This window comes from Rattus norvegicus, chromosome 5 (assembly GCF_021556685.1).
Source record: "Rattus norvegicus strain SHRSP/BbbUtx chromosome 5, alternate assembly SHRSP_T2T, whole genome shotgun sequence".
NCBI classification, from domain to species: domain Eukaryota; kingdom Metazoa; phylum Chordata; class Mammalia; order Rodentia; family Muridae; genus Rattus; species Rattus norvegicus.
In genome coordinates, this window is record NC_141538.1 from 127,464,208 (window position 1) to 127,491,462 (window position 27,255).

At 47.4% G+C, this 27,255-nt stretch overlaps 1 long non-coding RNA gene across 4 annotated transcripts; it reads right to left on the reverse strand.

Annotated features, from left to right (window-relative positions):
- Window positions 1–15,818: 15,818 nt before the first annotated feature.
- LOC134479025 (uncharacterized) lies at window positions 15,819–25,072 on the reverse strand. Of its 4 annotated transcripts, none has more exons than XR_015620407.1 (4): window positions 24,615–25,072; window positions 23,138–23,643; window positions 22,541–22,682; window positions 15,819–16,524 (listed from the first exon to the last, which is right to left on the reverse strand). It is a non-coding gene; the product is annotated as an uncharacterized LOC134479025 (long non-coding RNA). The 4 variants fall into 4 exon arrangements; XR_015620408.1 differs by lacking the exon at window positions 24,615–25,072 and adding an exon at window positions 17,232–17,298 and having other exon boundaries at window positions 16,245–16,524; window positions 23,138–23,386; XR_015620405.1 differs by lacking the exon at window positions 22,541–22,682 and having other exon boundaries at window positions 24,615–24,802.
- Between the last annotated feature and the right edge of the window lie 2,183 nt (window positions 25,073–27,255).

Below are 27,255 nucleotides of genomic sequence, written 5' to 3' on the forward strand. Positions count from 1 at the left end.
TTGTGTGTCAACTTGACACAAGCTGGAGTTATCACAGTCAGGAGCCTCCCTTGAGGAAATGCCTCCATGAGATCCAGCTATAAGGCATTTTCTCAACTAGTGATCAAGAGTGGGAGGGCCCATTGTGGGTGGTGCCATCCCTGGGCTGGTGGTCTTGGGTTCTATGAGAAAGCAAAGCAGGGGAAGTAAGCCAGTAAGTAACATCCCCCCATGGCCTCTGCATTAGCTCCTGCTTCCTGCCCTGTGTGAGTTCCTGTCCTGACCTCCTTTGGTGATGAACAGCAATGTGGAAGTGTAAGCTGAATAAACCCTTTCCTCCCCAAATTTGCTTCTTGGTCATGATGTTTGGGCAGGAATAGAAACCATAAGACAAAGACGACGGAGCAGTTGAGGAGAATATCTCTCTCTCTCTCTCTCTCTCTCTCTCTCTCTCTCTCACACACACACACACACACACACACACACACACACACACACACGGCACTGAGGACTAGAGCACCTTCTGGAGGAGGTGATACTAAAGCTAGAATTAGGGGGCTGGGGATTTAGCTCAGTGGTAGAGCGCTTACCTAGGAAGCGCAAGGCCCTGGGTTCGGTCCCCAGCTCCGAAAAAAAAAAAAAAATAAAGCTAGAATTAGGCAGGCTGGGAGGAGGGGTGAGATGGAAGGCCCGACAGGACAGGACAAGTGCAGTCCTGGGCTATGAAGAGCATCACCCTACAGGAAAGCCGGAGTCTGTTGCCGAGGGCCTCACAGACCAGGGTTTAAGCTTAAGGTTTCTCTGTGCTTGATGAACATGCCCGACATGTTGAAACCTTACAAGGAAGACAGAACAGGTATTGGACTTCCCTGAACAGCCCATCTCACTGAGTCTCCACGCAATGTAACAGACACTGCTACTGAGCTCATCACCTCCTACCCCAGGCTCCCCTCTCTGCAGACGACCACCATACCTCAGGCTCACCAGCCTCAACCCAGCACCTCCACCTAAGACATGGACAAACTGAAACCCTGAGGTGGTAAAGACATTCTGTGTGGAGGTCATCTAGACACACCAGACCTTACCACAATAAGCCCAGAGCCACAGTCACCTGATCCTGCCATGTGGCACACAGTGGAAGAGGCTTCACTTAGACATCAGAGAGGACTTCAGTGAGGCTGATCCCAGGAACACACAACAGAGAACTAGATCTTCCTACAGAGGCTCCTGCCACTCACAGAGCTACGTCCTGTCTGAACTGGTTCCATGAGCCCTCAGCAGACTCAGATGAGTCTTCCCATCTGTTACTATAGAGATGTTACCAGTGGCATCCATCTCCTCTTCCAGCTCACCTGAGTCCCGAGAGCATTTCCCTCATTCTTGGCTCCTTCCCCAATACCCAGACCGCAGTCCAATATGCAGATGTCTGTCCTAAGTCCTAAAAGGACCCAAGCCTGCATCAGGGCTGCCCAAAGGGCCCCTTAACATCTACAGTGCTGAGTCCCACCTAGGTTTTTACTTTCTTTTTAATTTTATACGTATGGGTGTTTTGCTAGTATGTGTCTACACACCACTTTTTGTGCCCTTAGAAGCCAGAAGAGGAGGTCAGATGCCCCGGACCTGGAGTTACAGGTGGTTGTGAGCAGCCTTGTCAGTGCCGGGAATTGAACCCATGCCCTCTGAAAGAGCAGCTCTTAACTGCTGAGTCATTTTTCTAGCCATCATATTCCAAGGTTTTGGTTTCAGGAGAACAGAAGTTAGGCCCAAGAACTTGCCTGTCTAACAAAATGCCTAGAGATAAGTTCTGCTGGACCATAGACCAATGGCACATTAGAGTTGAAAGATGATAATGAAGCTCAGAGACTTGACAGTCGGCCACCACAGCAGCAGCAGCTGAAATGCCGCCATCTCCAGGAAGTTCTCCTTGGCCTCTCCTCCATGGTATGCCTAGGAGCATGCACCTGTGTGCACACTTACAGCCCTGGGTCTCTCTGTGTGCTGGAACTTGAGCCCAGGACATAATGTATGGAAGACTGTGTCCCCTGTCTAGTGCTTTTTCTCTTTAGTTGATTTATGTCCGTGCCCCTTCCCTTATTTTACACAAGTAAGCTGGAAGAGAAATGGAACAGACTCATCAGAACACCTGCCCCTTCACAACGAGAGCCTTGAACGTAGTAGATGTTCAATGAGCATCTAACTAGGGAGGAATGGGGGGACCTTACACACAAAGCCAAGGGGACACTGAGCGGGAACACATGCCTGAGTAAACACCTAAATGAATGCATGCAGAAACACTGTCATCCCTGAAGGTCCCTCCCCAGCCTCTGGGGCCCTAGAGTGTGGCCTGGCTGATTAAAGGAAGTGCACGATGACAGGAGCCTGATATAGCTGTCTCCTGAGAGGCTCTACCAGAGCCTGACAAATACAGAGGTGGATGCTCACAGCCAAGCATTGGACTGAGAACGGGTCCCCGAGGGAGGAGTTAGAGAAAGGACTGAAGGAGCTGAAGGGGTTTGTCACCCCATAGGAAGAACAACAGTATGAACCAACCAGCCCCCCCCCCCCCCCAGCTCCCAGGGACTATAACCACCAATCAAAGCGTACACACGGAGAGACCTATGGCTCCAGCTGCATATGTAGCAGACGATGGACTTGTCTGGCAGCAATGAGAGGAGAATCCCGTGGTCCTGTGAAGGCTTGATGGCCCAGTGTAGGGGAATGCCAGAGTGGGGAGGCGGGAGGAAGTGGGGGTGGGGGTGGGAGAGCACCCTCAAAGAAGCAGGGGGATGGGATAGGGGGTTTCCGGAGGGGAAACCGGGAAAGGGGGTAACATTTGAAACATAAATAAAGAAAAAAATCTAATAAAAAAAAAAGGAAACTATGGGGGTGGGGCATCAATGAAGGGAGGGGCCAAGAAAAAGAGTACTGACACCAGCAGAAGAGGAAACGGAGGTGACAGTATTCAGAGCCAGGCCCTCACTCCAAACCTCACCCTTTACGGAGAAAAAGCCAGTAAAGGACACCAAGGCAAAGAACGCTGATGGACCCTGGGACAGATGGCGGCGGTGATGGAGGTGGACAGGAGGTGGAAGCCCACGGGGGAAGGAAGCAATGTTTAGCCAGCCCTGAAAACCATCCTACTGGATAGGTTCTGATACACGGATTCTAGTCTCTGCCAGCTCAGGCTGAGAGTGGACCTCCCACATGGCCCACTGCTGAGGGGCTGGGCCGGGCCCAGCTTCCTTGAGCTTTTGCTCAGGAATCGTTCTCACCTCACAATATGCCAAGTGAGTCATCACAAGGTTGCACCTGGGGAGTCTGAGCCTTCAGGTCCCTGGTGACCAGTGTGCACCCACCCCCATGCTCACGGAAGCACCCCTCAGCTGAGTGGAGGCCAGTCCCCAGCAGAGACCGACCTGTCCTAGGAAAGTACAAGGAGGCGACCCACGGAGGAGAGCCGCCAGGGACACGTGTGCTCTTCCAGAAGGGGAGGAGCGGCGCGCGCGCGCCAGAGTCTTACCCAAGTGCTGGGATAATCCTGACCCCACGGCTGGCCGGCCGAGCCCGGGACGTCCCGGGTGCCCCGAGCAGAGGCTGCGGGGAGGCTGAAGCTTGGCGGAAGCGCCTGCTGTAGACTAGACTAGAAGGCGGGAGCGGCCGGACGAGTTCCTGGGCCAATCTCTGTCCTCCCTCCCCTGCCTGGAACGGGTGGGGCTGCCCAGGGCAGCGGGGTCAGCAGATCCTAGAGGTTCAGGCCTCCGGTGGAAGATCTTGAAGGACTGGCAGTAGACACTTCAGCCCCAGAGTTGTCAATCCTGGTCACAGGGTAGAGGTCAAAAAGTGGGCACCTGGTCACCACTGAAAGCAAACCTGACTATTATTTTTCTCTTATTTTTATTTTTCCAAGGCAGGGTTTCTTTGTGTAGCCCTAGCTGTTCTAGAACTATCTCTGTAGACCTCTGTAGGCCTGGAACGCTCAAAGATCCACCTGCCTCTGCCTCCCTAGTCCTGGGATTAAAGGCGAGCGCCCCCCACAGCCTGGCTTTGACAACTGCTTCTAAAGCGGTGCCTACTAGCCTTAGTATTATTATCTGCTGTTCAATTACAACTTTACCCTTGCCAGTCCTGGCCGTGTGTTGGGATGAGGTGCTAAACAGGACTTCCAGTACACCAGTATTATTGGGGTGAGGGGGAGAGACAGAAAAAAAAAAGATTCAGAACCGGGCCAAGGCTACACCATCCACTGCGCTCCGCACGCAGTGAACACAAAGGGCTTCCAGCTAGATTAGAGCAGAGGATGCAGTCCGCCACCATGTCCGTTCATCCCCCATCAGTGCAGTATTGGAATGTGAATTACATGCTACCGAGTACCGCTGTAGGATTGGAGAGTGGCCTAAAAGATGCCCATTAGTTCCATGTTTGGGACACTGGCACATCCGTCAAACCCAGAAGGGACCAGATAAAACACAATGGTGATCCCTGAAAGAGGAACAGAGGGGGAGGGGGACTTGGCAGTCCAGGACATTCTACAGGGATGTGAGGCCCGGAGGGGTTTGTCCCTCCAGGCAGAGGCCCTTGGAAACTTGTCCTGCCCAGGCCATTCAGGGGACAGAAGGATAGCTGTTTGTGAACAGAGAGAGCCACCAACTGAAGCTACTCACACTGGGTCCCAGAACCCCCCAGTAGGGACATCTGGTGACAACAAAGGTCTTCCCTTGGTCACTTGTGTGACCAAGGCACACTAAGAGTGAGAGTTTCACAGCCAGAGCCACAAGTACCCACCATGGGTTTTGGCAGCAGCCAGCCACAGACCAGCTCTGGCTCAGCTGACATCATCAAGGCCAAGCCACAACAGGTACCTGGGTGTCAGAGACACAAATAACAGTGAGAGCACTTCCCAAGTGCACATGAGACACAGCCAGGGACACCGGGAGCCCTGTGGGACCGTCAGATCTTGAAGGGAAGGGGACTTCTCACTTACACAGAATGCCACTAGGCTGTCATAAACCATGGCTTACATTTATTTTAAGGTGACACCAGGACCAAGTGGAGAATCCTATATTTAGACTATCTTTTTTTTCTTTCTTCTTGAGGAGCTGGCAGTGAATCCACAGCCTAATCAAGTACTCTATCACCCAGCCCTCAGCCCTGCCTTGTCGCTGTTCCTTTTGAGACAGAATCTTGTGTTCCCCAGGATGGTTGTGAATTCTTGATCCTCCACCGACAAGTGCTGGGCTTACAGGAGTGACTGTTGGATGGGGTGGTGAAGATTTAATCCAGAGCTCTGTGTATCCCAAGCAAGCACTCTAGCAATGAATTTCATAGTTCTTAAATTGCCTTTTATTAAAAAAAAAAAAAAAAAAAAAAAAGGCCAGGCTGGAGAGATGGCTCGGCGGTTAAGAGCACTGACTGCTCTTCAAGAGGTCCTGAGTTCAGGGTTGGGGATTTAGCTCAGCGGTAGAGCGCTTGCCTAGCGAGCGCAAGGCCCTGGGTTCGGTCCCCAGCTCCAAAAAAAAGAAAAAAGAAAAAAAAAAAAAAAAGAGGTCCTGAGTTCAATTCCCAGCAACCACATGGTGGCTACAACCATCTGTAATGGGATCTGATGCCCTCTTCTGGTCTGTCTGAAGATAGCTACAGTGCACTCTCATAAAGAAAATAAATAAATCTTTTTAGAAAATGTCCATATGGGTTGCACCATTTTAGATTGGTGGGGTATGTGTTCATGCATGGAGTGAGTGGATACATTAAAGGGGTGCATGTTCCAACATGTGGGGGTCAAAAGTCAACCTTTGCTGGTTCCTCCTTGGCATCTTCCACTTTCTCTCTTTGCTTGAGACAGGGTTTGGGGTAGAATTGGCCTGGAACCTTGCCAATTATGGCTAGGCTAATGGAGCTTGCCCTGGCTCTTCTGACTTCTCTTGATCTACAGCAGCTGTTCTCAACCTCTGGGTCACAACCCAGTCAAACGACCCTTTCACAGGGGTCGAATATCAGATATCCTCATTACAATTCATAAAGGAAGCAAAATTTCAGTTATAAAGTAGCAACAAAAATAATTTTGTGGTGTGTGTATTAAAGGGTCACAGCATTAAGAAGGTTGAGAACCACTGACATAGTTTAGTTAGAAGTATATTATTGGGCCAACAAGATATTTCATCAAATAAAGACACCTGCCACCAAGGCTGATGACCTTAGTTTAATTCCTGGGACCCACACAGTGGAAGAGAGAACCGATTCCCATGAGTTCTCTGCCCTCCACATACATCTGGTACATTCCCTTACACACACACACACACACACACACACACACACACACACACTCCTATACACACACACCCCTATACCCCTATACACACACACCTATACACACACACCTATACACACACACCTATACACACAAACCCCTATACCCCTATACACACACACCTATACACACACCCATACACACACACCCCTATACACAGACACACACACACACCCCTATACACACACCCCCTTATACCCCTATACACACACACCTATACACACACACCTTTACACACACACCCCTATACCCCTATACACACACACCTATACACACACCCATACACACACACACCCCTATACACAGACACACAGACACACACACACACACACACACACACACAAAGTAAATAAGGAACTGGAGAGATAGTTCAGCAGACAGTGAATACACACTATTCTTTTGAGAATGGCTCACCACCTCCTGTAATTTCAGCTGCAGGAGGATCTGATGTCTCTGGCCTCTGAGGACACCTGCATGTGTTTGCACACACCCACACACAGACATATGCACATGCATATAATTTTAAAATAAAATATGTCTCTTGGAGTGGTGAGATGGCTGTGCAGGGAATGATGCTTGTCGCCAGGTCTGGCAACCTGAATTTGATCTCTGGAACCTACATGCTAAAAAAGAAAAATAACTCCCGTGAATTGTCATCTGGCCTACACACACACACACACACACACACACACACACACACACACACCCCTCCCGCCATACACCCACAGGCTCATACAAGATAAAGAAAGAGAATGTAGGGGTTGGGGATTTAGCTCAGTGGTAGAGCGCTTGCTTAGCAAGCTCAAGGCCCTGGGTTCAGTCCTCAGCTCCGAAAAAAAAAGAAAAGAAAGAAAGAAAATGTAATAATTTTGTTAATTAATTTAAAATGGTGTAGTGGTGCATGCTTTGAATCCCAGCGATAAGGAGACACCAGCAGGTGGAATTCTGTGAGTTCAAGGCTAGCCTGGTCTACATAGCTCAAGTACAGACAGGCTTCATAAAGAGACCCTGCCTCAAACAAACAGACAGACAGACAGTGCGGTGGTGGAGTCTTTATGCCTAGAACTTTGAAGGCGGAGGCAGGTGGATCTCTGAGTTCGAGGACAGCCTGGTCTAAAGAGTTCCAGGATAGCCAGGGCTACACAGAGATACCTTGTCTTGAAAAAAAAAGTATAACATTATGAGTTTGATCCCAGAAATACATAGTGTGAAGAGGGCATTGACCTCCAAAAGTTGTCCTCTGCCCTCTATGTGCACATTTGTGTACACACACACACACACCTCACATATACATCATATGCAATAATAAACAATATAAAACTTAAAGTGAAGATATCCAGTTGTTTGGTTTTCTTTTTCTTTGCTGTGATAAAATACCCTGACATCTTAGGGTTTTACTGCTGTGAAGAGACACCATGACCATGGCAACTTTATAAAGGACAACATTTAATTGGGTCTGTCTTACAGGTTCAGAGGTTCAGTCCATTATCAGCATGGCAGAAAGCATGGCAGCTGAGGGAACAGAGAGTTCTATTTCTTGTTCCAAAGGCAGCTAGGAGAAGACTGACTTCTAGGCATTTAGGACAAGGATCTCAAAGCCCACTCCCACGTGACACACTTCCTCCAACAAGGCCACAAACTACTCCAACAAGGCCCCGTCTTCAAATAGTGCCAAGCATATTCAAAGCACTACACCAGACAAAGGCAAACTAAGGGAGAGTGCACTTATTTGGCTCACAATTCCAGATTACAGCCCATCCTGGAGGGAAGTCACAGCCGTAGACTTTGAAAGATTTGGTCACACTACATCCATTCTTACGAGCAGAGAACAGTTGACTGCTATATCCACTGTAGTGCTCAGCCGGCCTTCCAGTCTTATACAGTTAGATTCCCCTTCCTAGGGAATGGTGCCTCCCACAGTGAGCAATTCTTCCCACCTCAATTCATATAATCAAGATACTAGTGTCTTGGTGGCCCATGTCTATAATCCCAGTGCTCAAGAGGCAGAGGCAGGTGTGTATCTCTATGAGTTCGAGGCCAGCCTACTTTACATATTGAGTTCCAGGATAGGCAGGGCTATATAGAGTGGATGGATGGATGGATGGATGGATGGATAGATAGATAGATAGACAGGCAAACCGACCGACCGACTGACCAGTCAGGGCTATGTAGAAAGGATGGACAGGCAGACATACATACAGACAGATAATATACTCTTCTATAGATATTCCCATAGGCCAACCAGGAAAGTCAGGGCTATATAGAGAGTCTCTGTATATAAATCAATTAATCAATCAATCAACCAATCAATTTAAAAAGATACTCTCCAACAGGCATGCCCATAAAACAATCTAATCTATATAATCCCTCCTTGAGATTCCCTTCCCAAATTATCTTAACTTATGGCAAATTGACGATTTAAACTAACCATCACATCAGTTAGTTGCAATAATCAGATGAACCTTGAGGACATTACGTTAAGTAAGCCAAGCACAGAACTACAAATACCACCTGACCTCTCTTATAAATACAATCTTTTTTGTTGTTGTTGTTTTTTTGGTTTTTTGGTTTTTTTTTTCTTTTCTTTTTTTCAGAGCTGGGGACCGAACCCAGGGCCTTGTACTTGCTAGGCAAGCGCTCTACCACTGAGCTAAATCCCCAACCCCTAAATACAATCTTTGAAAGCCTATTTTATAGAAGTGGAAAATGGAAATATATAATATATTATGAACATATATAAATATATGTATATGTTTAATATATAAAATAAATGCAAAGTACATAATTATATTTATATAACTATATTTTGTATATTTATACAATATATTTATATAAATATATTATATAGAGATTTATATATTTATAAAACATTTTATATATAATAATTACATATATACATTTATATATTAGTGTGTTGATTTACATCTTTAGTCACAGCACTTTTGAGGCAGAGACAGGCCTATCTCTGTGAGTTTGAAGCCAGCCTGATCTAATAGTGCATTCCAGGACATCTAGGTCTATGGGTTGGGGGGGAGAAAGAGAGAGAGGCGAGAGAGAGAGAGAGAATTGATAGTATTATTCCAATCCCAACCTTTTTGATCCTTATTGATAATTGTTCCACCAAATATTGAGAAAGGAGATATTGAAATCTATTATGATTATTTAATTTCTCTTTGAAGTTTTATTCCGTTTTGCTTCATGTAGTTTGATTCTTTGAAATTAAGTGTACAATCATGAAGAATTGTTATGGCTGATTAACAAAATGGTCCTTGTGCTGGCTAGTTTTGTATGTAAGCTACAGGCATCAGAGAGAAAGGAGCCTCCCTTGAGGAAATGCCTCCATGAGATCCAGCTGTAAGGCATTTTCTCAACTAGTGATCAATGGGGAAGGGCTCAGTCCATTGTGGTCCTGGGTTCTATAAGAAAGTTGTCTGGTGGTCTGGGCTGGAGAGATGATTCAGAGGTTAAGAGCACTGACTGCTCTTCCAGAGGTCCTGAGTTCAATTCCCAGCAACCACATGGTGGCTCACAACCATTTATGAGATCTGGTGCTCTCTTCTGGTGTGCAGGAATATATATAGGCAAATAATAAATATATAGTAAATAATTTTTTAAGTAAAGAAAGAAGAAAAGAAACAAAGCAGGCTAAACAAGCCAGGGAGAAGCAAGCTACCAAGCAGCCCCCTCTATGCTCTCTGCATCAGCTCCTGCCTCCAGGTTCCTGACCTGCTTGAGTTCCAGTCCTGACTCCCTTTGGTGATGAACAGCAATGTGGAAGTGTGAGCTGAATAAACCCTTTCCTCCCCAACTTGCTTTTTGGATTTGGTGTTTCTTCAAAGTCATAGAAACCCTAAGGCAGTCCTCTTATCATTACATGGCTACATCCTTTTCTCCTTGATATATTGACATGGTTAGTCTTGACTGTTAACTTCAGGGAATTTAGACTCACCATGGAATCAGAATGTTGGGTGTATCCATAAAGGGTTTTTCTGGTAAGGTTTGGAGAGGTGAAAAGACTCCATGAATAAAAAGGAGAAAGTAACGTGAGCACCAACCTCCATCTCTCTCTGCTCTCTGACCAGCCACCATGTCTTCCCCACCACGGTGGGTTTTACCCTCAAACCGGGAACCAAAGTGAGACTTTATTTCATTAGGTTGTTTTGTAACAGAAAAAAAAAGAGTAACAAATATAACAACGGTGTTCTTTCTGTTGATTAATTTTAGCACACTATCTTTTACAATCCTTCTGGGTTTTGCCTGTGTGTTTATACTGTTATACTTAGAGCATATTACTTATAAACACCACGTATTTGGATCTTACATTCTGTTGGATTGTTTTGTTGTTGTTGTTGTTGTTGTTCTGTGTGTATGAATATTTTTGCCTGCATATGTCTGTGCACCACATGCTGCAGTTCCCAGAGAGGCCAGAAGAGGGCATTGAATCCCAAGGAATTGTATGCCACCGTGTGGGTGCTGGGAATCTAACCCAGGCCCTCTGACAGAGCAGCCAGTGTTTTTAATGGCTGAGCCATCTCTCTAGCACCTGAGTCTTTTTAATCTAACCTGATAATCTCTGCCATTTTGCTGGAATGTTTAAGCTATTTACATGTAATGTGGTTATTGATAGACTTAGGTCAGATCTACCTTTTCGTTGTGTGTGTGTGTGTTTGGTTTTTGGGGTTTGTTGTTGTTTTGTTGTTTTTGTTTTTTGTTTTTTGTGGGGTTTTTTTTTTGCTACTTATATTCTCTTTACCTTATTTTTCTCCTTCTTCTTAATTAATCAGGCTATCTATTATTATTCCAGGCCAAAGCCAGATAGCTGACAATAACATAGCCATATTGGGAGTGACTGAAAACCATCTACCTAGATAAATCCTACTAACTCCATACTACAAGTGGGCTTGGCACCACGTCTCTGTAGCCATATCACAAGAGCCCACAGCTGTTCCAGCACCTCCTGACATTAGTGGGAGTTCTAAGAAGGGAAGCTAGAATAAGAGACAGGAGTGTTAACTGATTGTGGTTAAAAAACAAAAACAAAAACCAGTTCTCGTTTCTCAACTTTACATGACATGATCATATACCCGCCACACTACTTATATGGGTTCCTTGACATGTCTGCCCTCCTGCACTTGGAACTATGAACAGCGGGAAGACTTGCCTCCGCCCTGGCATTTGATTCCATGCCAGCCCCCAAATATGAGCTGAGTCCTAGACTAAAATGGAGGACTCGCGTCTGAATCCGGCTCTGCCATGAATTGGCTGTGCAACCCAGGCATGTGCTTCACATCTTTGATCTTCAGTTTCTTCGTTGTTTTTGTAAAAACCTCTTTCTAAAGCACACTTGTTTAAGGTTAAACAAATATTTTATGTGTATTATGGTGTATAAAGTGGGGAGAGAGAAGGTATGGGCATATGTGGGTGCAGTGCCCAAGGAGTCCAGGAGAGGGCATCAAATCCCCTGGAATGAGAATTCGAGGTAGTGCTTAGCATCCTGACAGGGGTGCTGGGAACAGAACTTAGGGCCTCTGCAAACAGTACATGGTTTTGGTTTTGGTTTTGGTTTTGGTTTTTTTGGTTTTGGTTTTGGTTTTGGTTTTGGTTTTTGAGACAAGGTTTCTCTCTGTAACAAAGCCCTGCTGTCCTTGCCTCCCTTTGAAGATCAGGCTGACCCTGAACTCACAGAGATCCCCTGCCTCTGCCTATCAAGTGCTGAAATTAAAGGTGTGTACCACCATACCCTGCTAGTATGCACTCTTAACTAGTAACCATCTCTCCAGTTCCAAGATTAAACGACAACAAAATTTTTCACTGATTTTTTTTAAAGATTTACTTATTTATACATATTTATTTATACTTTTTAAAATTACTTATTGGGGCTGGGGATTTAGCTCAGTGGTAGAGCGCTTACCTAGGAAGCGCAAGGCCCTGGGTTCGGTCCCCAGCTCCGAAAAAAAGAACCAAAAAAAATTACTTATTAATCCATATTTATACAAAAATTGTACATTTTAAGGTTTACTCATGTATACAGCATTCTGCCTGCATGTATGCCTGAGTGCCATAAGCGGTCATCAGATCCCATTACAAATGGTTGTGAGCCACCATGTGGTTGTGGGATTTGAACTCAGGACCTCTGGAAGAGTAGCCAGTGCTCTTAACCACTGAGCCATCTCAACAGCCCTCACCAATTTTTTTTAACCTAAATATATCTAGAGAAAATTAAATAGTACTTACAATTTGTGGCAAAAGGTCAGCCTCTGTCCCCTTGCCACTAGTTCTGCTCCCAAGACACAACACTCTCCAGGTGTTTCTTCTCTTTGCTGTCATGGGGAGGAGTTGGTACACAGGAACTACTGGGGATTGAACCTAGAGTCTCACACAGGCAAACAAACAGAAGCAACCACAGAAGTCACCCTTTCACTGGGTGGCCTCTGAGGCTTGAACTCAGGGAGTCAGACCTAGTAGTCAACACCTTTAACCATGAGTTCATCTCATTGTATTTTTAAAATAGAAGAGGAGGGGCTAGAGAGATGACTCACTGGGCAAGAGCCAGCCCTTACTGCTTTTCTTTTTTCTTTTTCTTTTTTTCGGAGCTGGGGACCGAACCCAGGGTCTTGTGCTTCCTAGGCAAGCAATCTACCACTGAGCTAAATCCCCAACCCCTCCTTACTGCTTTTCTAAAGACCAGAGTTCAGTTCCCAACACCTACACCAGGGGGCTCACAACTGCCTATGACTCCAGTTCCAAGAGGTCCAGCACTCTCTTCTGGTCCCTGGAGGAACTGCACTTACATTCACAAACCACATCCAAACATCCATGATACAAGTATACACGTAGTGCCTCAGTGGTGCAGAACACATACTGCTCTTCCAGAGGACATCAGTTCAATTCCCAGAACCAGCATCAGGAGGCTCACAGCCATCTGTAACTCCAGTTCCTCGAGAAGCCAATGTCTCTGGCCCCTGAAGACACCTCTACTTTTTTTTTTTTCCTTTTTCTTGTTTTCAGAGCTGGGGACTGAACCCAGGGCCTTGCGCTTGCTAGGCAAGCAAGCGCTCTACCACTGAGCTAAATCCCCAACCCCAAGACACCTCTACTTAAGTGCACATACCCACCAACAAAACAAAGTTAAATTCTAAAAGTGAATTTTTAAAAATTAGTTAGAAATGCAGATGACTTAGCAGGTGAAGTGCTTGCTATGCACGTGTGACACTAGGGTTCGGATCCCAGCACCCATGTAAAGGCTGGGCAGGCATAGTTGCCCACCAGTAATCCCAACAAACCAGATGAACTGATGAGCTGGGAGTTCAGCTGAGAGACTCTGCCCCGATATATAAGATGGGAAACCCTGGACATCAACCTTTGGCTTCCACGTTTATGCACACCCATGTGCAAACTTGCATACACACACCATACATGCATAATTACTCAAAAAAAATCACCGTAGCCCACGCAGGCCTTGAGTTTGAGATCCACAGGATTCAATGCCCTGAGTAGTTAGGCTTGCCCGGCCTAGCTTCATTTTTCTGTATAGTGCCTTCATACCACAATTCCCCGCTTTATCAATCTGAACATTGCCCACGTTTAGCCTGCTGCTCTGTGGTCTGTAGTAATAAGTTAGTACACACCCCTCTGTGGCTCCCCTCTCCCTCCATCAACACCTGTAGTTCCTGGCTGGTTACCATGCCAGGGTGGGCAGTACAAATGCACACTTTGCCATTGCTTTAGCATCTACAGACCATTGTGCGTGACCTCCACACACACTGAAAAGCAGAAGTTGTGGAGGCCCTTGCTTTGCCCCCACCTCTCCTCCCCCCTTTATATCTTACTTTGTTTAACTGTCAGATTGTCGAAGTAACGTACATGGAGTTCAGTCCTGTAATCGTAATTAAGCCTTCGAATAAGTGCTAGATTGATCCTATCAAACAGTGTGGTCTCATTACAGCCTGTGGGGATATTAGTGATGTCAGAGCCGTGTGGGTTCCCACCATTGCCTTTCCTTTCCTATAGACCCACTTTTTTTCCCAGAAGCCTTATACCACTCTTCTAGGTTTATCCACACTCTTTAGGTCTGAACCAGTCAGTCTGGACAGGTCACACCTCTGTGCTCATCACCAACACCTTCCTCATCCCTTCAGATGGCCAGCCTTGCCGCCTTCTTTCTTCCTAAGAGCCTCTACCCTGTGGTCATCTCTAGGCTGGCGGATATGTAAGTGCTCAGCGCCACTCACACACAGCCCCACCTCCCCCCTAAGGATGGGGAGATCGTGAAGGTCTCTTCTTGGATGCTAGGTCACGTGACTTGGTTGGACCAAAGGATCGCACATTCCACTTCTAGTTTGAACAGTTCTTTTTTTTTTTTTTTTTTTTTTTTTTTTTTTTTTTTGTTCTTTTTTTCGGGGCTAGGGACCGAACCCAGGGCCTTGCGCTTCCTAGGCAAGCGCTCTACCACTGAGCTAAATCCCCAACCCCGTTTGAACAGTTCTTAAATTTGAATTACACCATTCATTTTGGAGTTTTGCATGTGCACACATGTACCTATGTACATGTGCCACAGCACGTGTGAGGAAGTCACAGGAAGACTCTCCGGAGCCAGTTCTCTTCTTTACCAAGAAGGTCCCTCCCAGTGATCAAAGGAGGGTCATCAGACTTGATGACAAGTGCCTCTGAAGTTCCTTTAAAAGTTTTATTACATTCTTGGGGGGAGCAGTACGTGCACGCCACGGTGTGCACATGAAGGTCAGAGGACAACTTTCAGAACTCACTTCTCTCCTTCCGCCATGTGGGTTTTACAATCAAACCCAGATCATCTGGCTTGGTGGCAATTGCCTGTGTCACATCTGGGTTCTTTTTTTTTAGGATTTCTGGTTTTTGCCTAGACATTTGATAGATATTTTTCATCTGTACAGCCTAGAAAATCATTCTTTCTTTTGGGGTTATCCCATTTCTGGAATACTTATTGTCATTAAGTCCCTTTATTGATTTTTTATTTTTCTACTCTCACTTCTATTTTGTTATTTTAACTTTTGGAGTATTTCATTTTTATTTTGTTTCAACAACCATTTTTGTTTTTAAAACCATTTTCTTTCTCTTTTTATTTTTTTTTTCCGGAGCTGGGGACCGAACCCAGGGCCTTGTGCTTGCTAGGCAAGCGCTCTACCACTGAGCTAGATCCCCAACCCCCCTCTTTCTCTTTTTAAAAGAGATAACTCGGGGTTGGGGATTTAGCTCAGTAGCAAGCGGAAGGCCCTGGGTTCAGTCCCCAGCTCCGAAAAAAAGAAAAAAGAAAAAAAAGAGATAACTCTTTTTTATATTTTATTTATTATATTTATTTAGTACACTGTAGCTGTCTTCAGACACACCAGAAGAGGGCATCAGATCCCATTACAGATGGTTGTGAGCCACCATGTGGTTGTTGGGAATTGAACCCAGGACCTCTGGAAGAACAGTCGGTGCTCTTAACCACTGAGCCATCTCTCCAGCCCTTAAAACCATTTCTCTTGGTGGTTGTTTGCTCGTTTTTCAAAGCATCAGGAGGATGCTTTGAGACTCCAAGATGGCTTTGGACCTATGAAGACGCTAAAGTTTCACACAGTCCCCTCTGTCCCCTGGGAGCGTTCTGCTCCCCCTCCCACTGAGACTGCGGCTTCAGCTCCCACAGAAGAGAGACCGTACATGCACTGGATGTGGGAGGCTTGGTGGCCGGCCAGCTTCATGATGTCAGATAGGTATAAGCCACGATGCCTTCTTGCCAGTTTGGGTTTTATTGTGATGATTGTTTAACTTTAATCTTGATTTGGAGTTTGTTTGAGCTGGGGTTTCACTTTGTAAGCCCTGACTGAGTGGAATGTGGACCAGGCTGGCTTCACATCTGAGTACTGCCTCACTGACTACTTCTGTCTTCTAAACCCTGGGATTAAAGATGCACGCAGTGACCTCAGGGATATGTAACGTTAATTTTTCCAAATGCTACTTTTAATGATAGTTCTTAGACACTTTAACCTCCCTTTTAACCCACCACACACCAGAGGTAGCGGGAAAGAAAGAATACAGGGTGGGTGTGGGGTGGCAAGTGGACCTATTTAGAAAGGCTCTTCGGAGGAACTCCCATCTGTGTCGTCTGGAAGTCAGCAGTTCAGTTCACAGGTCAGCAGGCAGCGGCAGCTTGATCCGCTCACAAACACCTCCCAGTTACACCAGCAGTCAGGATAGCAAACACGAATCAGCAGCAGTGGCACAACCTAGTAAGAGGACAGATCTTTTAAATTCAGGCTCCATTTTAGAGAACCTGACTTAAGTTTAAACTCAGGTAAACTAACAGGCCGGTACCTAGCATTAGTTTCCAAGTTACCCCCCAACAAAACCTGAGCCTGGCTCCAGTCACTTCCCTCACCCCCAATAAGACCAACGTCTCCAGGTTATCCCAACAGATCTACAGCCCCAGGTTACAAGCGCACCCCCTGCCTAACGACCACCAATGCAGAGGGAAGCAGAAATTACGTTTATGATAGGACTCCCTGCACCAGCCAATTATGTTAAAGGCCATGGTAGCTCTCCAATTAGATGCTTACACACACACCCCTCACATCGCTTTCTATAAAGCCTTGCTCCAATAGATAATTAGGGCTCCCCACCACCAAAACTGTCCTGCTGTGGCTTGCACCAGATCGGCTCCTGTCTGTTTTGGGAGAGATCACTAACATTTCCCTAGCACTACACTAGCAAAGACAGCCAGTCCTTAGCCTAGGCTCTAGTCAGCAAGCAGGACCTGAAGGACCCAGGAGAAGTTCCGGCTGTGCCTCTCTCAGGGAAGCAAGGATTAGAGAGGAAGGAAACCAACAAGCATTGCACAGCTCACTCTATAACCAAGCCTAGCTCAGCCTCCATCATGTCTACCGAGTAATTTTTATACTGTCTCCAAACATTACGCGTCCCCCACGGGTCTTGCCTCAGCACATGCGTCTGTCTCAGGTGACATCACTCTGCCAATCAGCTCAAGTCCTCAGAAAGGGAAGCTGCAGCAAACCAATAGAAGTTTTTTAGTGCATTTCTCTCTATGGAACCCAGACAGATGCAGCTCAGCTATGCAATGTAAGGCAGACCAATACAGACCCCATGACCAAGGCAAGTCTTATAAAGGACAGCATTTAAATTGGAGCTGGCCTGCAGGTTCAGAGGTTCAGTCCATTATCATCAAGATGGGGGCAGGACAGTGTCCAGACAGACATGGTGCAGGCAGAGCTGAGAGTTCCACATCTTCATCTGAAGGCTGTTAGCAGAAGACTGACTTCCAGTCAGCTAGGGTGAGGGTCTTAAAGCCCACACCCACAGTGACACCTACTCCAACACGGCCACACCTTCTAATAGTGCCACTCCCTTGGTCAAACATACACAAACTATCATTGTGTGTGTGTGTATGTGTGTGTGTATGTGTGTGGTCTGTGTGTGTGTGTGCTGTGCATGTGTGTGTGTAGTCTGTGTGTGAGGTGCTTCTGTGTGTGTGTGGTCTGTGTGTGTGTGTGTGTGTAGTCTGTGTGTGAGGTGCTTCTGTGTGTGTGTGTGTGTGTGTGTGTGTGGTCTCTGTGTGTGTGTGCTGTGTATGTGTGCTGTGGTCTCTGTGTGTGTGTGTGTGTGCTGGGTATATGTATGTGTGAGGTGCTTATGTGTGTGTGGTCTCTGTGTGTGTGCTGTGCATGTGTGTGTGTAGTCTGTGTGTGAGGTGCTTCTGTGTGTGTGTGTGTGTGTGGTCTGTGTGTGTGTGTGTGCTGTGCGTGTGTGTGTAGTCTGTGTGTGAGTGTGTGTGTGTGGTCTCTGTGTGTGTGTGCTGTGTATGTGTGCTGTGGTCTCTCTGTGTGTGTGTGTGCTGGGTATGTGTATGTGTGAGGTGCTTATGTGTGTGTGTGGTCTCTGTGTGTGTGCTGTGCATGTGTGTGTGTAGTCTGTGTGTGAGGTGCTTATGTGGTGTGTGTATGTGTGGTGTATGTGTGTGTGTGTGGTCTGTGAGGTGCTTATGTGTGTTTGTGTGGTCTGTGTGTGTGAGTGCGTGTGCGTGTGTGTGTATGTGTGTGGTCTGTGTGTGTATGTATGTGCTGTATATATATGTGTGTGTGTGGTCTGTGTGTGTTGTGCATTGTGTGTGTATGTGTGTGGTCTGTGTATGTGTGGTCTCTCTGTGTGTGTGCTGTGTATGTGTGTGTGGTCTGTGTGTGAGGTGCTTATGTGTGTGTGGGGGTGCATGTGTGTGAGGTAAGTGTGTGGTGAGGTGTGTGTATGTGTGTGGGTTGGAATATAGATATGTGTGTGGGGTGTGGATGTGGGTGGTTGTGTGTTTCTGTGTGATCGCATGTGTGTGAATGTGCATACAGGAGTCCGGAGGAGGGCATCAGCATCAGTTCTACTTTTCTTACTACTCTCCTGAGACCTACTCCTCTGAGGCAAGGTCTCCCCCTGAACCTGGGGCTCCCATTTTCTCAGTTAGGCTGGAAGACAAGTCCCAGTGATCCCCCTGTCTCCATCCTTGCTTTTGGAGCTGGCATTACAGGAATGCACAGGACACCTGATTTCTTTTTTTTTTTTTTTCCTATTTTTTTTTCTTTTTTTTTGGAGCTGGGGACCGAACCCAGGGCCTTGCGCTTCCTAGGCAAGCGCTCTACCGCTGAGCTAAATCCCCAACCCCGACACCTGATTTCTTATGTGAGTTCTGGGACCCAAACTCTGGTCCTTGAGATTGTACAGCCAGTGCCCTCAACTGCTGAGCCACCCCCAGTCCCCTTAGCTCTTCACCTCTTACATTCCCTCACCTAGGAGTGAAGCCACAGTTCTCAGTGCACCCAGGGGGCTGGAGGAGGACCCCAGGGTCTCTATGAACCTTCTGAAATTAGGTAGTATTTTGAGAAGGAACTCCATATGCCTATCAGATTCCAAGATCACCTCTGGCAACAGTACTAAATGGTTCTCGTGTGCAAATATTGCCCTGAGAACTGGACAGTTTTACTCCATGTTACAGGTGAGAGTGTGGGACTCAGAAGGTCAATAGGGATCTAAAGCCAGACAACTTAGACCAACAGATCTCACTGAAAACCACGCTGATCTCAGAGCTATGCACAGCCTTGTCCTCCACAGCCTGCAATAGGCAAAGGGACCTGCTCTACAACACTTGGACTGTCAGGGTCCCTGGCTTCTCCAGGCCATTTAAGAGCAGCTGAGGCCAGGGATAGAAATCGACTCTGGGGCTGGAGAGATGGCTCAGCAGTTAAGAGCACTGACTGCTCTTCCAGAGGTCCTGAGTTCAAATCCCAGCAACCACATGGTGGTTCACAACCATCTGTAATGGGATCTGATGCCCTCTTCTGGTGTGTCTGAAGACAGAGGTAATGTACTCATATATATATATATAAATAGATAAATAAATCTTGAAAGAGAAAGAAAGAGAGACTCTGTAGCCTTGGTGTGACTGTTACCTGCAATTCCAGCATTTGTAAGGTACAGGAAAAAGGTTACTGAAAACTCAAGGCCAGAGTAATCTACAGAGAAAGTGCCAGGCCAGCCACAGCTACATGAAGAGACCCCAACTCAAATATTAAAAAGAAGACAGAAAGGGGCCTGAGATCCAAAGGTGGCAGTGCCATGGTAGAATGGGCCTTGGGGTGGCAGAGACAGAAAACCTGGGGTAGCACAGAGGCAGAGGTTTCCCCCGGGGGAGGGGTAACCTGTTTATATCCGGTACCATCTAGTTCTCCCTTAGACCATCCTTTTCCCACTTCCCTGGGACTTCCTCCAGTCAATGGAGCCTGGTGAGTTCTGAAGGTGTGTGCTTGGTGTGCCATGCTCCTGCCTAGAGCCGTTGAGGACTCTATCACTCTAATCACCATGGCTTCCTCACCCAAGTAGCCCCTTCCTCCAGGCCTTGCCCGCACCCAGCATCTCTGACTAACTTGCTCAGACTGACTCAGCTCTCTCCTCAGCACCTCTGCATCAGAGCTTCTACTGAAAGCAACGCGGCTCCCCATAGTATCCTCGGCGCTGCAGTAGGTGTCTAATAGACGCTTCCATGAATGGATGAATTAAATGAATGAAATTAGCCTTCCTGCCCAGGGTAGTGGCCTTTAGCCACAGTGGCTGCTCAGACTCAGAAGGAAAAGTTAATGCATTTGAAAGTCAGCTGCTGAGCGCTCTGAAGTCACAGGAGGCTGGAGGCAGGAAGACAGCACAGGTTGGAACATGTTATCAATTCAAAAGGCTCTGGAACAGTGTTTCAACCTTCCTAATGCTAAGACACTTTGATACAGTTCCTCATGTTGTGGTGACTCCCCCACCCCCCATAAAATTCTTGTGTTGTTACTTTTTTTTGTTTGTTTGTTCTTTTTTTCGGAGCTGGGGACCGAACCCAGGGCCTTGCGCTTCCTAGGCAAGCGCTCTGCCACTGAGCCAAATCCCCAACCCCGTGTTGTTACTTTTTTAACTGTTAATGTTGCTACTGTTATGAATCATAATGTAAATATCTGTTTCTGCCTATGACTATAGGGACACCTGTGAAAGGGTCTTTTGAGCCCCTACCCCCAGCCCCACCCCAAAGGACTTGACCCACAGGTTGAGAAACATAGCTCTAGGGGTTGGGGATTTAGCTCAGTAGTAGAGCGCTTGCCTAGGAAGCGCAAGACCCTGGGTTCGGTCCCCAGCTCCGAAAAAAAAAAAAAAAAAAAAAAAAAAAAAGAACCAAAAGAGAAACATAGCTCTAGATCCATTCATTGCCCTAGTGGTATGGAAGGCAGATGAGGGTTTATGAGCAGAGGACACAGCATGGACCAAGCCCCAGGTGTGTGAGATATAGTAATGTAGGGCTGGGACAAATAGGGGACACAAACACCCTTCTTTGCACCAACTCGCTGGTTATCAGAATGCTCTGCTCTAGTTGAAAAAGAATACAGGCACTAGGATCTTTCCCAGAGACCAGCAGGTCCCATCTATTCCTATTAGATGCAAAGACTGAGGCCAAGGAGATAGTTTAGTGGGTAACATGGTTTGCCACACAAGCCTGAGGGACCTGAGTTTGGATCACCAGAACCCATGTAAAAATGTCAGTGTCACGCGTGCTTACAATCCTTGCTCTGAGAAGATATGGGAGACTCCTTGGAGCCTCAGTGGCTTGAAGCCTAGCCTGCTTAGCAAACAACAGGTGACTGAGAGACCCTGAACCAATCAGAAAAACAAGGCAGATGGCACCTAAGCAACGATACCCCAGGCTTTCCTCTGGCCTCCACCTTCCCGTGCACACACATCCTAACCTAAAGACTTGAGAAGCAGAGGCTGGCCCAGAAGTGCAAAGGTCCTACCCAAGGTCACAGAGGAGATCACAGATATGACACCAGAACCCAGGGCTCCTGATTGCCAGGGTGTAGACTCAGTTTCCTCCTCCCAGACTCATGTGCATTTCTCCCCCTACCCTCCCCCTCCTCCAGCCTAGCAAGCACACAGAGCCACCCCCCCCAGGGCAGGTCTTGGTGCTCACACTAGCAGCTCTCATCTCTTATTTACCCCCCACAGCAGCCCCCAGCATCTGACCCTTGGAAATTTAGACATCCCAAGGAGAATAGCTGCTTATAAGCATTTGCTAATTACACATATGGATGTCAATTAATTCATTTTGCTAATTAGCCACTCGATGAGCACCATGCACCAAAGAACTGTAAAACACAGGCATATGGTGAGAGAGGGGGTGGCTTCGTGCTCATGCAGCATGCAGGGACTGGGAGGGTGCGGGTGGTCCTCGTCCCCCCTCTCCCTGGTGTGCAGCCTAATGGCTAGGGGAGCCCAGCCGTTGCTACTGCCGAAAAGCGTAATTACAGCTTTCTACTAATAGTGCTGGGAAAACGCTGGTGCACTCAGCCATGTGCAGACAGGCGCCCAGGCGTGCCTGTGCAGTTCTGTTTACACATATCCACCCTCGGTGCACACAAACAGAGCACACACCCCCATAAGCACAGTGTGAATGAATACATATACACACAACACATATATGGACCTGTGGGAACCGCAGTGACTTCCCAGCCCAGTGACACCCTGGCTGGGGGCTGCCAGGCTTTCACCCCACGTCATGCCACCTCTGGGCTCAGCACTGGTGTACACAGTACTTCACTTAGTATGATATAACCCCACCAAGAACGAACCGCCAGCATTTTACAGATGAGGACTCAGGCTCAGGGGAGCTCAAACAGTTCCCCAAGGCCACACAACAAGGAAGGCCAAGCTGGGACTCACTCTCGTGCATCCACAACCAAATACTGAAGCCAGGGGAAGAGTAGTCCATCTGCTTGCAGTTGGTGGGCTTGGGGGAGAATGCATGCTTCCAGAGAGAAATAGCTCTTCCTGGGCTTTGTCCCTCAGGGCTGGGCAGGAAAACCTAACACAGTAAGAAACTGTTGGCAAGAGATACACAGTTGAAAAAAAATGATTTTGTGCCTTTGTTTGCTTACTTGCTTAACTTCCTTTTTTAAGACAGGGTTTCTCCTTGTGGCCCTAGCTGTCCTGGAACTCTCTCTGTAGACCAAACTGGCTTGGAACTCACAGAAATCCACCTGCCTCTGCCTCCAGAGTGCTAGGATTAAAAGCACACACTACCACTGCCCGGTAGAAATTCTCCTTAAACTTTTTTTTTCTTTTTTTCTTTTCTTTTTTTCCGGAGCTGGGGACCGAACCCAGGGCCTTGCGCTCGCTAGGCAAGCGCTCTACCACTGAGCTAAATCCCCAACCCCCTCCTTAAACTTTTTAAATCACACGTATTTATTTTGGGGGGTTAGGGGTATGTGCCACAGTGTCTACATGGAGGTCAGAAGACCACTTGTTGCTGGTTCTCACCTTCTACATTGTAGTTCCAGGTCATCAGTCAAACTGGGGTCATCTTAGCAGCAGGCATTTTTCCAGGTTGGGCCATTTCACCAGCTGGGATGCTAACAAACCAGCAGGGTTGTGGTAAAGGACTCCTCTCCCAGCAGGCTTCGCACTGAGTCATCTCTGACCCGCCCTCCACCGCCACGAAGTGCACAGGATGAATCAGGTCTGAGATGCATGGACTGGCACAGACTGGCACAGGCTGGCACAGAGCAGCTGCAGTTGAGCCGGGCATGAGCTGGAGTTGAACTGTATATTTCTAAAGCAACTCAGAGCCATGGCAGGCAGACAGGTGTGGGCTGTGGCTAAGGACTCTGGGACCATCCATGCACTTCCTCCCCAGGGCTGCTTGAGTGTTCCTAGAGGAGCTAGGTGCAGTCCAATGCTGAAGGGACCCTAGAGGAACTGTCCTGGAGCCACCTTGGACACTGGCTGCACAGGGAACAGAACCTTCTAGTCCAGGTACCTTCTGGCTAAGGAAGAAGCAGAGGGAGAGGGAGCTAGGACATGAATCACACCTTAGTCCAGGTAAACCCTAAATGAGAGTGGCACAGGACAGCCAAGGGCAGGGCTAGGACCCCCTTTCCCTTGAGCATGACCATGCCTGCAGGAGACTGAATGAGCCTGCAGAGAGGAAGCATCTTAGAAGGGGTGAGGTCAACAGTGATGATGAATTATGACTAGGAAACAGGATCATAAAGACTTAGCTTCCGGGCTGGAGAAATGGCTCAGTGATTAAGAGCACCGACTGCTCTTCCAGAGGTCCTGAGTTCAATTCCCAGCAACCACATGGTGGCTCACAACCATCTGTGATGAGATCTGATGCCCTCTTCTGGTGTGTCTGCAGACAGTTAGTGTACTTATAATTAATTAATTAACAAAAGACTTAGCTTCCTCCATGTTTGGATTTCTTTGTCCACAATCACATAAAATCAACAGTAGTAGCATTTGTCTCTAACGAAGAAATCAGTTTGAAACAAGAAAGATGCCTAGAACAGACCCCTCAGCCCCCATCATAGAGCCTCACATTTCTTTATTTCAAAGACTTACTTTTATTTTATGTGCACTGATGTTTTGCCTGTATGTACGTCTGTGAAGGTACCAAATCTGCTGGAATTGGAGCTACAGATTGTTGTGAGCTACGATGTGGGTGCTGGGAATTGAACCCAGGTCCTCTGGAAAAGCCACCAGAGCTCTTAACCGCTGAGCCATCTCTCCAGCACCCCCCCATCCCCATTTCTTCTGTTGGATGGTTTCCCCAGCCAAGCCACTCACAGTAATTGGAAATACTGCAGCGTCATCTAGACCTGCACACGGGGTCAGGCTCAGCCTCTCCTGCCCAGAACGACAGCCAGCAGCACACCGGTATTCATCAGCACCCCTCTGTCCCCCAGACTTAACATCTCAATCCAGGCTGTGGAAGGCCTAAACACAGTCTACTCACAAAGGTTACCACAGCCATGACAGCATGGAAAGTCCTTGGCTTGGCCGCAGCATTCTGTAGGGAGAGCATCCAGAGGAAAGATCATCTCCACTGCTCACCAATGGCGCCTCATGTTGTCCCCAGCCACGCCTCTGGCTGTGCTGCCCCTCTGCCTGAAAAGCCCACTGCTCATGGACTTCACTTCTGCCAGGCCTGCCACAGAACAATGAAAGCAAAACCAGACCCACATTCCAGCTTCACCCACCCCCAAATCATGCAGGCTGGCTGGGCTGGGCCGCCACCCCTTCTCCAATGCCCCACCCTTGTCACATAGTAACAGCCTTGTAGGCCTAGCCTGATACCCATGCCCTGACTCTTCACAGCACAGAGTACCTGAGACAGGGTTTCCAGCTCTAATGCAGGCCTGGTGTGGGAACAGGGATCAGCATCTGTGGGTGACTGGGTTTGAGAGCTGGCCCAGGTGCTCACTTCGACAGCACATATACTAAAATTGAGAGCTGGCCCAGAAGCCAGGAAACAAAGAGTTGGGCCAGGAAACAGACGGAAAGCACAGTTGGCCACTGGTCTGTCCTCACTAGATGTTGTGTCCCTATGCCCCTATGTCATCTTACCCCAGAGTAACAGCCCCCTCACTGGTCACTCATGTCCGCTCAGTGGATAACAACACTTGCCACTAAGCCTGGTGACCTGAGTTCTACCCCAGAACCTACACGGGGAAAGGAGAAAGCCAGCTCCCAATAGTTGTCCTCCAACCTCTGCACACACACATTGTGCACACACACTATTCTTTCTGGCTTGTCTTTTGAGGCAAGGTCTCTCTGTTATGTAGCCCTGACTGTACAGGAACTTTCTATGTAGACCAGGCTACCCAGAATTCACAGAGATCTGCCTACCTCTGCCTCCAAAGAGCTGGGATTAAAGGCACAGACCACTTTGTATATATTTTGAAGCTCTTTAACAGGTTGCAGAAATGTCTCAGTGGGTAAGAGCACAAACTGAATAAGCGTGAAGACTTAAGTTTAATCCTTGGCACCCACGTGAAAAGCCAAGCCTGCCTCTAACCCCAGTGCTAGGGAGTAGTGTGTAACTTTAGTCACATCCTGGGGGGGACTGTAAACAGGAGTGTCTTGAGTGTTCTCTGGCCACTAGCTCCAAATTCAGCAAGAGACCTTATCTCAAGGGAATAAGACAGGGAGCTCCAAATGTCTTTTGGCCTTCATACACATGCACAGGTACTGCCCACCTAAACACACACATATACCACACATATATACATGTTACAAACGCACACATACACAGACCTTTGGAAGGTCAGATGTGGTGGCACAGGCTTGGAATCAGGAGGCTGTGGCAAGATTACAAGTTCTTTCCAAAGAAAGACTGGAAAGATAGCTCAGCGGGCCAGAGTACGTGCTGCTCTCACTGAGGACCAAAGTTTGGTTCCCAGCACACAGCAGGCAGTTAACTGCCTGTAACACCAGTTCCGAGGGATCTGACTCCCCCTTCTGGCCTCCAAGAGCATTACACACACATGGTATATATACAAACACTCAGACACATAAACATGTACGTATTTTACATAAAATGAATCTCTTTTAAAGAGAGAGAGGCAGGAAGAAGAGAGGGAGGTGGACATAGGCAGGAAGGAGGAAAGAATAGAAACCCTTTGGAGAGCTTGGGGTGTAGCTTGACAATAGAACACTTCCCTATGTAACTTTAACTTTTTCAAATCCTACTTTTTTTTTTTTTTTTTGGTTCTCTTTTTTCGGAGCTGGGGACCGAACCCAGGGCCTTGCGCTTCCTAGGCAAGCGCTCTACCACTGAGCTAAATCCCCAACCCCTCAAATCCTACTTTTAATGATGGTTCTTAAACACTTTAACCTCCCTTTCCTCCACCACCCATCAGAGGAAGGAAAGGGTACTGGGGAAGTGGACCTGTTTAGAAAGGTTCTTTGGAGCAACTCCTGTCTATGCTATCTACACATCAATAGTTCAGTTCACGAGTTAGCAGTGGCACCTTGATCCATTCGAAAACAGTTCACGGATGAACTAGCAGTCCAGTTCAGTAGAGTCAGGTTCACAATAGTGGTGACATGACCTAGCAGAGACAGGCAGGCCTCAGCCTCAGCTCGAGTCAGCAGGAGGGACCCAGAGGGACACCAGGGGAAGTTCTTGGTTGTGCTTCTCTCAGGGAAGCAATGATCAGCAAAGAGGCAAGACCCACAAGCATTGCACAGCTGGCTGTACCAGCAAGCCAAGCTCTGTCTCTGTCACTCTGTGGAGTGCTATTTATACCCTCCAAGCGTCACGTGTCCTCCACAGGCCTTACCTCAGCATGAGCCTTGCCTCGGCATCCAATCAGCCTGAGTCCATGCAGTCCTGACAAATGGGGCTCAACTATGCAATATAAGACAGACAAATACATACACGTGTGTTGTTAACAAAGAATTCTTCATCATGTGTCCTTTCGTGTGTTTGCTTTAGCAGAACATCCTTTCTCCTGTGTCTGCTTCAGCTAAACGTTCCTTTACGTGTTTGCCCCAGCAAAACACCACCCAACACAACTGACTTTCCAAAGAACCCTTAAAGTTTCCACTTCATTCCTAGCATGCATAAAGCCCTGAGTTCAAGCCCCGGTACT